This window comes from Cupressus sempervirens, chromosome 8, assembly GCF_028749045.1.
Source record: "Cupressus sempervirens isolate cs-2001-9-10 chromosome 8, ASM2874904v1, whole genome shotgun sequence".
In the NCBI taxonomy this organism is placed as follows: Eukaryota; Viridiplantae; Streptophyta; class Pinopsida; order Cupressales; family Cupressaceae; genus Cupressus; species Cupressus sempervirens.
In genome coordinates this window covers 110,274,351-110,289,102 of record NC_143125.1, presented here as the reverse complement: position 1 = coordinate 110,289,102, position 14,752 = coordinate 110,274,351, and positions in this window count along the sequence as shown.

The window sequence follows — 14,752 nt, the reverse complement described above, 5'->3', positions numbered from 1 at the left end:
CAAGAAACATAACTACATTTCCCAATCAACAAGTAAAGCTGAGTATGTGGAAACAATAGTAAACTATTCAAATATTATTTGGATCAAACAATTTTTGAAAGGTATGAAGGAAGAAATTACTGATTCACAAGTTATCTATTGTGATAACACAAGTGCTATTAATATATCAAAGAACCCTGTTATGCACACAAAGACAAAACACATTGCTATCAAGTATCATTACTTGAGAGATCTAGTTCAACAAAAAGAAGTGAAATTGGAATATCTGAACACAAAAGAGAAAATTTATGACATGTTCACTTATTATTTACCTAAGGATGCTCATGAATATTGTAGAGGTAAACTGGGAGTGATTCCCCTAAACAAAGCTACTTAAGCTACAAAGAAGCATTGCATCAATGTTTTGAACAACTTATCTTACACATTGATGCAAACAATTCTAGTTTAGGAGTTGTCTAAGATAGTAGTGAAGAAGAAGAAAAACATTAAAAAAATAGTCATGTGAAGGTGATAGATGAATAATACAAACTTGCAATTATCTATATAATCAAGATGTATGAAGCATACACATAGTTTCTTTGGCATTGTTGTCAAAGAGGGAGAGATTGATTATAAATATTAGAGAGAAAGATGTTGGAATGTTTAGAATAATTGACAGGGGAATGAATTAGTTATCTGAGGTCCAAATGTACAAATAAAAACTTTTAGTACTTCAACTTATACTTAGGCATGCATTGATCACTCAATATCTTAAACTTTTTCATATTGTTGTCCTAGGTCAAAATAACTTTGCAAAAATGTAAACATGAAATACCACAAAATTAGGGTATACTTTAAGAAACCCCCCCTTTAGAAAAGGTGTAAAAATTTGGAAAAAGGTGTAAAACATCTGAATTTTTTAAATTTTTGTGGCAAAAAAAATCAGTTTAGAAAGAAAAATAATAATCTCCATTGGCAAATCATTCATAGTCTCTTGAATAATGTGTAAAATCTAGGCAAATTGTGTTATTTTAAAACCAGAAAAAAATATACATTGGCGAACAAAAAATAATTATCATAATAAAATATTAATTTTTTGGGCAAATCATTTCATTGTAAAATATTAATTTTTTGAGCAAATAATAATTTGAAAATTAAACATAAATTTTGTTTGCAAATTAATTCATTGTGCTACTGCTAGACATAAAATATATACATTACAATTATATGGCTAAATTTTATAATAATATTAAAATAAAATAAAATAAAATGAATTCTTACAAAATAAGTAAATTAGAAAATGTATATCTATCTCCCATCTCTAAAAGGGCTAGAAACAAGATTGATGCAATAATTTTTTTATTCAAATATTTAGATGTACGTAATACAAAATGAATACACAAGGAAGATAACTTGTGAACTATTGAAAAGAAAGGTGTGATGTTATGATGTGGAATTGATGTCATGCCTGACCACTACTTCGGGTTTTTCTTCAAATTAGGACCTTGTGTTATAAGTTTCTTTCTATTGCTATGTTTGTAATTCTGAAGTACTTGGTTATATTATTGTCCTTGAATCATGAGTCTGATGTTGAATGTATTTTCTATTTTGAACTATGTTATTAGTAGTGAATGAGATTTAGGATTTTATGATTTGAAACTGGTATATAAATGATTTCATGTTGATTGGGTATCAATTATGTTTATAATGTTTCAAACTCATTGTATATTGCACTCTGTTTCATATTGTATGATTAACTTGACATTGCAAATACATTTAAATGGTAATATGTTGTATGCATTCATAATTCATCATTGTACTTTCATATTCATGACTATAAAGGGATTTAATACTTATATTGCATATATCCTTGAGATGGTTTTGTTTTCATGACTCATATTAACTTGTTATTTAGAGAACCGCAATTTGCATTGCATATATATTTGTTATTAAAAGGGGGGGGGGGGGGGGGCTAATTACTCTAAGTTGTGATTGGCATAAACATTTATATTTGTTTTAAAAGGGTTTAATTACCCCTTAAGCATTAATAAACCCTAAATGGGCATCGATTGCCATGAAGGAGGAAAAACATATTCATTTTTTTGGAAGCCAAACATGGCGGTGGCTTTGTAATTGTCTTGTGTACAGCCTTGTGAAGTGTCGCAATTGAATTGAATGCTTGTTTATGAGGATTGATTGCACTAAGGGTTTGGTTAGCCATTTCTTGTTGTGAGTCAGGTTTTTTGCATAATATGGGCCAGAGACTGGGCCACATTTCTTTGCTTGGCTTAACATATGTAATCTTGTTGCTGAGGTATTGGCTTAGTGTTGGTTATTGTTGGGATTCTTTTGCTACATCCCATTGTGAAGTCATTTGTGAATTATTATGTGTTAGCGGTGTGGAGATTGTTATCAATTTGATTCGGCATTTGGGGCTTTGGTATCGAGTTGGATTGTAGAGTATTTTCCATCTTTAGTTTTCACGTAGGGGCAATTTCTTACCCTACTCTCTCTCTTTGTTTGCAATTGCAATGTTATTTCAATCGGCATGTTGTAAATGGTTATGAGTTTTACATATTGTGTATCGACACTCAAGGATGGATATGTGCAGAGCATGGCACTATGTGCAATGCTTAGCCCTACATATACCCATCTTTGAATGTGGATTTATGGAGAAATTAAGTCAGGTGTTGCTTTATGTATATATTTGTTTGGGCTTTTCCCTAACCATACATTCTTTCCTCGAGTTGAACCCAGTCGGGGCTTCATATTTGTGATAGTATGTATGCAAAGTGTTTAAGATATGCTTATGGGTAGTCGTCTTTGATAGGGCCAAGCTCTGTGGAACCCATATCTTAGAATACTTAGATATGAGTGGTTCAACCACAGTCACAAGCTTACATTTGGTTGCAAACTCGTGACTGATTAGGGCACAATTACTTTGTTTTATGATATAAATGATTAAAACGAGGGTTATGTCATTGTTTTAAAAGAAAACACTATGTTGAATCCTTTAGCTTGGTTATTTTATATATATTAAAAAAAATAGTAACATAGCAATATAGTATGTGACATTTATTGGTACTAACATGTTGTCAAAGAATTAAAAGGAAGCTCGATTCAAATAGGAAATTCTTTGTGACAGCATAAATTAACCCATAATTTATAATGGAAATTGAGTTATAAATAATTGTTGTTTGTGGAATTGTTTGCAAATGATTAAGGCATTATTTTCATGAGCTTAGACATAGATAGATGTTGTTATATCGACAAGATCATTATGTGAACAGTTTGTGTGCTTCTTATAGCTTAGGGATTTACATCCTAATTACTTCTAGATATTGGCATGATGTAAGTTACTTTGCATATTTGTGAAGTGTATTTTGAATTAATCTCAGATATTATATTTTATATGCTAATTGTAGTTAAAACTGGGTGGTATCTTATTGTTAAACAGTGGTAAAACTTCAATAGACATTTGCATATTCAGTAACATTGTAGATAATCCCTTTGTTAAGCATTGGCTACACTTGGATTCAATAATGTTTGATTTTACTATGAAGTGTCTAAATAAGCATTTACGGATTGTTTTGAGATAAGATGTTTGAAATAGAATCTTGTTTTATAAAGATGTATTTCTGTTCATAAATGAAATGGAAAGTCATTTTAAGTTATGAGACAGATTATGATATACGTTGGTAAAATGTCATTTAAAAGCAAGAATATCATATGTACATTGATTTATTATCTTGGTCATTTTGAATGATAAGATTAGTTTATTATAATAGTGGGAATAAGTAGTATAGTACTACGACTGGTAAATATCATTAAACTGACATAACAATTTAGTTATATTTACGAGATCATAATATTGTAGTATTTATTTCTGTTGTTAAAATAACCTAAGCTTACTTTCAAATTTGACAGTAAATGATGAGATTTTCAAAAGATGAGAATGTAATATCATGAGAAAATTGACTTGTTATTCGTTGCATGTGCATTCTTAGAATATCTAATTTATGTGTATTTTAAGGATAGCTGTAATGAACGTATATCGAGGTGGCTGAATATCGATTTATCCTATTCAGTTAATTAATTCAATGATAATTTTAAAGATGAATTGGGTGGGTTAATTACATACAAAAGATAATTGGCCTTACCTATGACTTAAACTAGTAAGGTTAAGTACGAAGAACAAGGCAAATCTCTATTATGTCATTTCATGTGTATTTTATAGAATCCAACTATGTCTAGTCTATGAGCTTACCATAAATGGATGCAATATCTTAGCACCATAGTGATGACACCTCAGTATATATATGATTCATTTACTAGTTATTCTTAGTGCGAGTTTAATTTTGCATTGTTAAGAAGATGGTTACTTCTTGCATATTAATTGCACTATGTTATGAGGTTCAGATATCTACATTATGGTTTTGTATATGTTTATTCTAACATGTATGCAGGTGGACTACACTTTTTAACTCAGTATGTACTGAGCCCTCTTTGTGTTGTGTTGCATTTTTGGTGTGTGTTTCAAGTCTTTCAAGTTGAATAACAAGTAGCTAAGGATGACTATTGAAGTTACTTCTTGAAATAGAATTTGTTACGTGTAGAGTCCATATGTTGGACCTAGGCATCTAAAAATGATATTGTACTTCATTATTGTACTAAAATATTTATGTATTAATATCATTATGGAAATTTATTTTGACGATATCTTCTTCTATTATGAGGTTTATGTATTGAGAATGACTCAATCATTGTTCATATTCTTGTAAAAGATGATTAAATATTAAAATAAAATTCATTGGTTCTTTATGTTTGTTCATGGTTTCTTATTTATTTTTATTTTTTTGTGGAGTGTTACAATTGACCCCAATTTTCCCAAAAGGGACATTTAGTAGCATTTTTTCCTACTATTCCACTATTATAACATTCAAAGGCTAATTTACTGTATACTTGCTCAATACATTATTTAGTTAAGTGACACATTTTACCACTTCATTTTAATGAAATTCTTATTTAGTTTTACCTTCATTGTTCTCATATTTTGACATCATTGATTAATTAGAGATTTAAAATTATGCTTCATATTATACTACTCATTCTCAAATATTACCAAGATGTTTCAATTAACCAAAAGTGTATTTTCAACCCAGAACTTTTAGACATTATTTATCACCCAAACTATTTGTAATTATATTTCTCATCTTAGCATTTCTCTCATAAGGCATAAGTTGATCTTTAGTAAGAGGATTTGATACTTTAGTAACATGACATTTATTTTAGCATCTAGATTTAAGAACATCATACAATCTAAATTTTAAATGTAAATTCAATACAAGCTATTTTCATTAGGTTATTTGACATGTATAAGTTTAAATTGAAAGACTAGTGAAAGCCTAAAGATGCAGACTCCATGCTACATCTAAATTGCCAGTAATTTGTGAGCTTTTCAATTCAAAGTTTGAAGTAAATATAAAGTATATACAACAAGTCTACATTAAAATTTAGCAATAACGTCCATTATAGGCTTAAAATTCTGTTAAAAGTTATTAATAACAATCATTATAGGCTAAAACATTTGAAATTCATTTGATTTAGCCTTCATTTAGTCAAATATCCAAATTCAATCCAACTGCTAGAGGCTTCCAATCAAAAAAAAATTAAATAAATGATGAATCAGAAAAAATACTTTGACACCATAAGTTAAATGGGTATTTCAACCATAGCTTCCTAGGCATTCTTTAACTCTAAAATCTAGTTAATTTTTGACCATTTATGCCCTTCTATAAGATATCTTAAATGCAGGTAGGATTTTCTTGGACCAAGACCCTCAACAATTGAATGATAATTCAGCAATTAGGCTTAAAAGGAGAAGCAAATTGTGTACTCTAGCCATAACTTTCTAACTAAAAAAAGAAGAAGATATAAGACCAGTTTTGGATACCCATGTGGGCTTTATACCATATATTTCAAAATGAGAGGAGTTATATTTTCTATTTCTAAGGTTTTCCTCACAAAACAACCTCTGGAATGGGAAATATACCTCCAGAATGAGAAAAGTCTTGAGGGGCCGATCAATTGAAGATGAGACAAACAAAAGTTCGGATATACAAAATCAAGGGAATACATTGAATTTGTGAGAGTAAAAATTCATAAATAAAGAAAACCAAAATACCCCAATAGGTGGTAACTATGTTTGAGGAACCAAAGTATAACTGAATCATCATCAATAATGTTGCAAATTTGAAGGAAGAGCATTATAAAGAATTAAAGGTTTTAAGACTACAGACTCAATCAACTTCGAATCAAAGGTATAAAAAATTTCTCTCCAAGGGTTAGCAATCTTGAAAAGCAAGATCAGAAGTGAGTAAATCGAACAAAAGGCTCAGTCAAGTTTGAAAATTTGTTGGCCAGATCTTAGGAACTTAGAAATTAATCAGAAGGCAATGAACTTTGAGTTTTAGACCAAAATTTTGAAAACTTTATCTAATAGGGCAGTGGTTATGGGAGACTCAAAAGAAATTCAAAGTCAACCCTTACCCAAGTCAACCTAGGGAAAGCAAATTATTGATTAAGTTGTCTAAAACTAGAAAAATGAATATTGATTCAATTGTTTTAAGAATTCACTAACAGGGCTAGATTTAAGAATTAGACTTTAGAATGCTATTTTAATGATCCTTATCTTCATATTTCCAAATCTATTTCTTAAATTATGTTTTACATGTTATTGACCTAATTTTCTAAGTTTGAAAGACAAATTAGATTATGTCTCCAGACTTTTCTTCATTTGCAATATTAAATTCTCTAAAAAATTTTGAGTCATAAATCCTCAAATTTTTAACAAAATTGATCAACCAACCTGAAAATTTCTCTCATCTAGATCTCCTTATAGATACTAACTTTGAGCTTCATATAGGATAATGGCTAAGGTAAAAGAAGTGGCAACTAGGAAGGAGAAAATGAAAAAGACTATTGAAGGATAACATCCTAAGTCTCAAATGTCTTTCATGAGGAAGAGGGTTGGTGATACAAACTTTGAGCACCTAAACATGTAAAAGATGAAATCAAGGATTCCTAGAACTCAAGATTAGTTTCCTGCACCAATGTCTATCAACATCATGAAAAGTGGCATATATCATGCAATAGGTTTCCCACTAGCTATGAATACGATTAACTCATGGTGGAGTGTGCAAGACTCTATGATCCACAATCAAGGAAACTTAATAGTTGCATTTCTAAGTGAGGATGCTTTAAATGAATCTTTTACAATTCATTATCATTTGAGGATCTTAGCATTGCTCTCATAAAGACATTGTCACAGAGATGCTAATGGTCCAGCTGCTAAAGTTGGATGGCATTGAGGTAGTTGGGGAAGCTAAAGTTCATAGAAGAATAGAGGCAAGCAGTAGCAGATTCTTGTAGGAACACACAAGATAAATAAGTATTTTGAGTGCACTTTCATAAGACTTAAATAAACCTATTAATTGTGTGGCCAATGCCCCATATCAAGTTCTCTTTAAGGACTTCTATTTTCCTTTCCTGATTTGGCCTTCAAAACCCTTTGAAACATCCTACTATGTTGCTATGATGTAGAGTTTATATCCTACTCTTTTTTGACCTTGGCATTTCATCCACTATTACATGTTACAAAATTATTGTTTACATTTAATAATCTAGTTATTAAGTTAGTTGGATGGGGATATATCCCACAATGAGGAAATAATGGCTTTTGAAAGCCAATATATTAGATGTAATAAAGTGGCCCAATGAATATTTTGAAATTCTTATTTAATTTTACCTACATTGTAAATTTTGCCCATGTTTTTCCTATTCAACATTTGTATCAAAGAACCATTTATTGTCCATGCCTACGTAAAAGTGACAAGAAAGGTGGATGGTGTGTGGTAATTTGTCGATTATTTGATAGAAGTTTTCTCTCTGCCACATTTTTTCTTTTCTGGGTGATACCTTGCTAGGTGTATATGTTTGACAGTTTTTCACTTGTTGGGCATAAGAGTGGAACAACAATTTAAGAATAAAATTTTTTGATAAAGGGTTTTAAAAGACCCTCAAGAAATGATGTTTGAAATAATTTAGAAGGGTGTTTGAATCTGTAGGCAATTTTAATATGAGTCATAGAGTATTTAGCAAGCCAATTTTTTTTAACTTGGCAAAAACTTTACAACTTATAGAGTATAGGTGCTTCACCTCTATTTTTTAATAGTCCCTAACATACCCTACTCCATACCATAGAGTTAACCTTGAATCAACATGTTATCTACTATTATATGTAATATTGATGTTGTTAATATCTTCTATTGTGTGGTTCTTCATTACTAAATTGGCTAGCTATGTGAGGACCTTTGCTGAAGCTTTGGCGTCAAGATATTGTGTGTCGGTGCATGGACATTTTTGTAAAGACTTTTCTTTTTTTGTGCAGAGTTCTCTATAACTATGAAGTGCTGTCATTTATCACTATTAAGTTGAGAACAACAAATAACTAAAGTGTGTGTGGCAACCATTTTTTACTTTATCAACCTATCTTAGAGATATCACTTGATGTTTGAATTTTTTTGACATAATAATACAATTCTTTGTGAATTTCTAAGCCCTATAACTGGCATTGGGAAGTAAGCAACAAGCTACAACTATGAGGAGAAAATTGGAGCACCATCTCAAGTTATTCAAAGCATTGTTGGAAGATATTATATCTAGTTTGAATGTTGTTTTAGTATGACTGATGAAATTTGTAAAAATTCATACTAGAACATGAGTCTCATCTAATATTGAAGGTTAGATATCTCTATTACTTTTAATTGAAAATTTTTGCTCATGGAAAAAAATGACATGGATTTGAATCTAAAAAGTGTTCAAAACAGTGCAAGTAATATTGGTTCATTCAAGAGAGTTTAATGGATGTGAGTCTGTTTGTAAAGTGTACTTTCACCATGATCTACAATAAATATTAATTTACCAGAATTTGAGAACCATAATCTCCTTGCAAGCAAACTATTGTCAAAATTTATCAGTGACAAATTGGTTGAAACCATGGATGATCTTACAAATCCTTATGGTGTTTATGTAAACATGACTATGTAGGACAATAGTCTTGGGTAACCCAGAGCATGAGATAACTAGTCAAGAATTGACTCCTAGCAGAAGTGGCTTTAACATAGAATACTCCTAGTGAAAATTAGAATGCACATAATCTACAACTTTGAATCCATCCCACATCTATAAGCTAAGAGATTTATATTAGTTAATTTAAAGCATGTAGCATGGTAATACCACTCAAAGCCTAAAGGTAATGATCTGCAAAAATAAAATAAAAATTTGATAGCAACTTGCTTGGTTTGAAGTTATTTTATTTATAGGAAATACAATTATAAATAAGCCTTTCTATTTCCATAAACATATTACATATGTGCATTTTTAGTTAACACCATGTTTAATAATGTTATGTTCGTTAGCAACAACAAAAGTTGCTAATGCCCTACATTCATCAACAGCAGTAGTAATGACAAGCATCCATAAATTTGCACTTGTAGTTTCTCTTAAAAGGATATGTACCTCATGATCTACTTCAAATAATGATGATGAAAATTTATCAAAGAGACTAATTTACCTAATAATAAAAAGCTATTAGGTTGTCCCAAAAAAAAAACATTATGTCAATAATAGAGTAACAAAAATCTTGAACTCTATTTTTGTAAATTGCAATTGTAATATGATTGAATATGGAAGAAGTAGAGTATAGCTATAAATACCTTAGAACTAAATGCTAAATCACTTCATTGACTTAGTCTCAAATGTGATGCTTCTATATCCCATATGGACTCTAGATCCTAAAACTAACTAGTACTAATAGGTTCCTCTTCATTCTGAGTTGGGTATTCAAAATTCAAAAATCTTCATCTTCATTCTATCTCTGAGACCTAAATTCATCATTTATGTTAGAATCAATAGTAGCACCACCATCTTTTGAAGTGTTGCAAAGGCCTCATCTTTCATGCATGGAATTCCAAATGGCTAATGACCTATCATAAGAAAAATCTCTAACATTGTATTGAGTTACAAACAACCTCAAGTAAGTTTCCAAATTTTTGTCTAGTTTGTTTCTGACCTTTGATTTCAGAAACCCCAATGCACTGAAAACTCTCTCATCTTCTACTGACCGTAATATCATTGTTTGACATAAATCAACATTTTTTAAATAGTTTGATATTGAAGTACACAATACTTCACTCTGACTTATCTTTTTCCAGATCCTTGTTATTGCACTAGGATCGAATGGATTTTCAAAGTTTTCTATCTAGTTTTTCATACACAATGCAAAATGTTTACATTATTTTTTAAGATTAATTGAATCCAAGATTCCTTGTATTGGTTGTCCATTGCAATCTCTATGCTTTGAAAACTATGTTATCAGTTCATCAAGTTTATTATGAAACAACATTGCATCACTTGGATTATCTCCAAAGTGTTTCCAAAACTGAGGAAACACACAACTCATGGATTCAAGAATTTCTTCTCAAGGGAATCTTTCATGGATCTCACTTGAAATTTGGTAGGAAATAGAATTCACATTTTTACTAACAAATTTAATAATCTTGTCAAAATCATTCTTTGTAACTGGTAGTACTCTGCCTCTCTTGCTTGTCTTAGATTGGTGCATTGGTATTTGAAATCCTTTCACAAACACACATAGATTTTGCATTGAATCATGAAAATTCTTAGCATGATTCAAATCTATAATTATATCCCACCTTGTAAAAATTGGGCTATGACCTATGAGATATGAATACAAAGAATCTAGAGGCATGCATGTCATTTTACATAAATAACTATACTCATGAATACACATAGTTCTGTCTTGGGATTTTTTAACAAGTTTTTTCATTAAATATAGCATGGGGAGAAGACTAGATAAAGTTAAAAAGCTCTCAATATCACTTAACTTATTTAACAAATCAGGAATTTTGTCTACTATAAGGCATTGCTCATGTATAACTCTAATCAAGGATTGATATTCTGTTAGAACTTGTTCTGCTGGTCCATGCAAAGATATCCTTCTCATCTCAACATCCTTGAGAATCTTATTTCCTCCTATTAATCCCTTAGAAAAAATCTTAAATTTTGAAAAATGTTTAGGACTTCTTCAAAAGTAGGAGTGGAGCTCACATATTAGATCTTCAACTTTTGACATTGTAGGAAAACTACTTACAATCTTATATGCTAAACTCATTTGGTGGGCCATGCAATGTATGCCAAGCATGTAAGGTGCAATTCTAGTTTGTAATCTTGCACAAAGACTAGTCCTTTGCCCTTGCATTACTATAGCTCCATTAGCTCTGACACACACTAACTTCTTGGCAATTGTCAAGTCATCCATACCAACAATTTCATTTAAAGTTTTCTTAACTTCAAAATATAAATTTTCTACAGTTAAATTGGCCCTCATTTTATGAACATAAATTAGATGACCTTGAAATACATGTTTATTTATAGTATATACATGCATATAGACCCAAGAAGTGTTATCTACCATAGTGACTTCATTTAAGGATAATGAAATGAACTTGCATCTTTTACTCTCTCTTGTACATTTTTCTTTTCCACCTCAACAAGATAGTTTTCTATTTCCCATCCAACGTATATTGACCAATGTGACAGAGGATAGTGTGGAACTCTCAAAAAAGATAATAAATTACTATATTTTGAAAAGTCTCTCATAAGATGCCCTCTAGATAGAATATGAAAAAAATACTCATCTGAATGGTCTTTGCCAAGTTTGCATCATTGGTTGCATGTTGAAGCCCAGCCTTGATTAGATTGCCACTAATGCTAGTACCAATTACCACTATTTTCTTGAAATGCTCTTCATATTCTATGGCATACTTAACATGGAGGAATTCTTCCTTTGATTTCCATCTCACTACTGCTATTTCCTTTCCATCTATGATTTGTTATTCATAAACCTTACCAATATGTTTTTCTATAGTGTCAAACTTTACTTGGAACTTTTTCTCTCTTTTAGTTTTCGAGGCAAAAAGTGTATGCCTACATTCTATTGGTTTTTTATCATTGTCTATGACTAGTTCAATAAACTAGTACTTCGCTACCTAATCAACCTAAAAATTCCTTTTCATTTCCCACTCTACCCCATTTTTATATTCTTTTTTCTTTCCTTCCTACCAACATCAATATTAAGTTTTGTTACAATATCTTCTATTGTTCCAACATTTTTATCCTTGTTTGATGCATTTTGATTTAAGTGAATAACAACCCGATCTTCTGGTGGTGGTGAGCTATTGTGATTTCCTTCTACACTTGTAGTTGTACAAGTTGATGGACCAGAAATATTGTTGATTCCAAAGAAAAGCTTTATGGTAGCATCTCTAAGTTTTGGGCATTTTGATGGGCTCCCAATCCCTTCACTACCCTTGGGGGTCTTACCTTTTTCAACATGTAGCCTTCCATTGACAGCCCCTTCACTTCCCTAAGACTAAGCAGTATTAGTTAAACACTCACCCTGCCCTAACATCTTAATCCACTGACAATCTGTTTACTTCCCTAAGAATAAGTAGTATTAGTTTCAGACTAAGAATTGAAATTAATTAATGATAGAAATACTATGAAGTGTAAAGAAATTATTCCCTACCTTCGTCCTTTACACTTTCTCTAGAATTCTAATTTCTGTGTAATGTGTTGCAAGATCATAACTCTAGTCTCTTGCCTGCACATTGTCTGGCAAAATATACATCAAATTTTTTGTATAAACCAAAATATACATCAATTTTTTTACATAAATCAAAATGTAGAATCCAACAAAAATTAGAAACCTACAAAGAGCTAGTCCACCATAACTGGGATAATTTCTAAGGGATGGATAAAATCTTAATCTAGATTAGAATCATATAATCATTTACAATTCTACCCATATTTTCTATAATCATTCAATCTAATCATAAATTTAGTTTGAATATAAGGTTCACTTGAATGAACTTGTGGTGGAAGGGAACTTATAAATCATGCTGAGTGGAATTTACAAGAGTCAACACCTAGTTGCAAGTAGGAAAGCATCCAAGAGGAAGGATTTATATTTTTGTGCACTAAAAGAATAATCCCACAATTCTTTCAATATGGTTTGTTTGCACTACCTCAATCACAATTAAAAAAGGTACAATTTTTTTTCCTTGGAACAAAATTGTTCCTTTTTGATGTGGATTCAAGAGAGCTACATGGAGTTTTTGAGGCAATTTCACAAGGTGGCAAGAACCTATGACCTATGGCCTTTGGTAGATCTTTTCCTTCTTAGGTGAGATTTGACATATGTACTGAGTGCAAAGCTATTGCTGAAAAGAATTTTAGAAATCTCATTGAAGAAAACTACTTTACTTACAAAAAGTTCAAAAACTAGTTAAACTCACAATAGCTTTTGGGTCTCCTCAAATTATTTGGTTACACACAAAACTTGAAAGAAAATTAGGAAAGCTATTTATTGGGAGAAGAAAATAAATTTGAGAAAGCTATGAATATCAACAAGGGAAATCAAACCTCAGCATTTAATGAAAATCAATAAGGGAATATTGAAGCATCTATAGTTGATTATAGATATCATATTAGTGAACAAAGTCATGAGGCATCCAGGGAATCAGCTGAAATATATAATTAGGGGGAAGACTTCTACAATTGAGAATTTAGGGACATGTGATTATTTAAGATTGAAAGGCTCTATAGCAAGTGGGTATGTATATGAAAGAAAACATACATTAAGGCTCTCAAGAGAAGATAAAGTTTCATGGGGCTACTCAAAGTTTACTGAGTGCTAGATAAACATGGGATGAAGTGGAAGTATAAGCATTTGTAGGGATATTCAAAAGAATATTGTAGTAGAGAATCATCTTTCTAACTCAAGCCCTCACAAGAAAGAGAAAGTGCCTTTGTTCAACAAGAACTATTATGGGTGGTAGTTTGAAATGGAACTTATTAGTAGGGTTCATAATGAACAAAAGAAAATTCCAGAGGATCAACTTCACAAATCATATCCTCTTACAAAAGAGAAAGTTTTACCAAGCTATTGCAAATGCCAGTTAAGTTGCAATGAACATAATAAACATACATGCAGATTAACTTCTCTTGACCATACTTAGGAGGAAAGTATTTTGCAGGAACATACTACATGGAATTTTGTTAGAAGATGTGATCTATAACCAGATTTTTCTTTTGGAAGCTTGGTCAGGGTTTCTATTCCCATGATTGTTCTTTCCTTCAAAACTAGCATTTTTTGATTCTTTAAGGAGTTCAGGATATAGGAGTAAGATATTCTATAGCAAAAGAGGTATGGATTAAAGTCCATTTAAATTCTCTTAAGGAGGTATCACTTGATAAATCAGCTCAACCATTCTAAACTATTATTGCTAAGAGTCTTTTTGCAACATATGTTGGTTGTAGTAGTAAAGGTGGATTTCACCATGATCTCTTCGAGCTTGTTAGCCCCCAAAATATCATAGTTTAATGACATTCATTGCATGTTCTCATTAACCTAATCTAGGTTGGGTCCTAATTTGTCATTATCCTATGCATTCAAGAATTTTGAAGAGGATTAATAATACCAAATAGTATAGTACTTAGGATAACTGCATTATCTATGGTTTTTTCCCTCATAATTACAAATAATATTAGATATTGTATATTCCTCTATATTAAGTTAGTTGTAGTCTCTTAGTTTGAGACATCATCTGGGATAGTTGGGTTACCATGA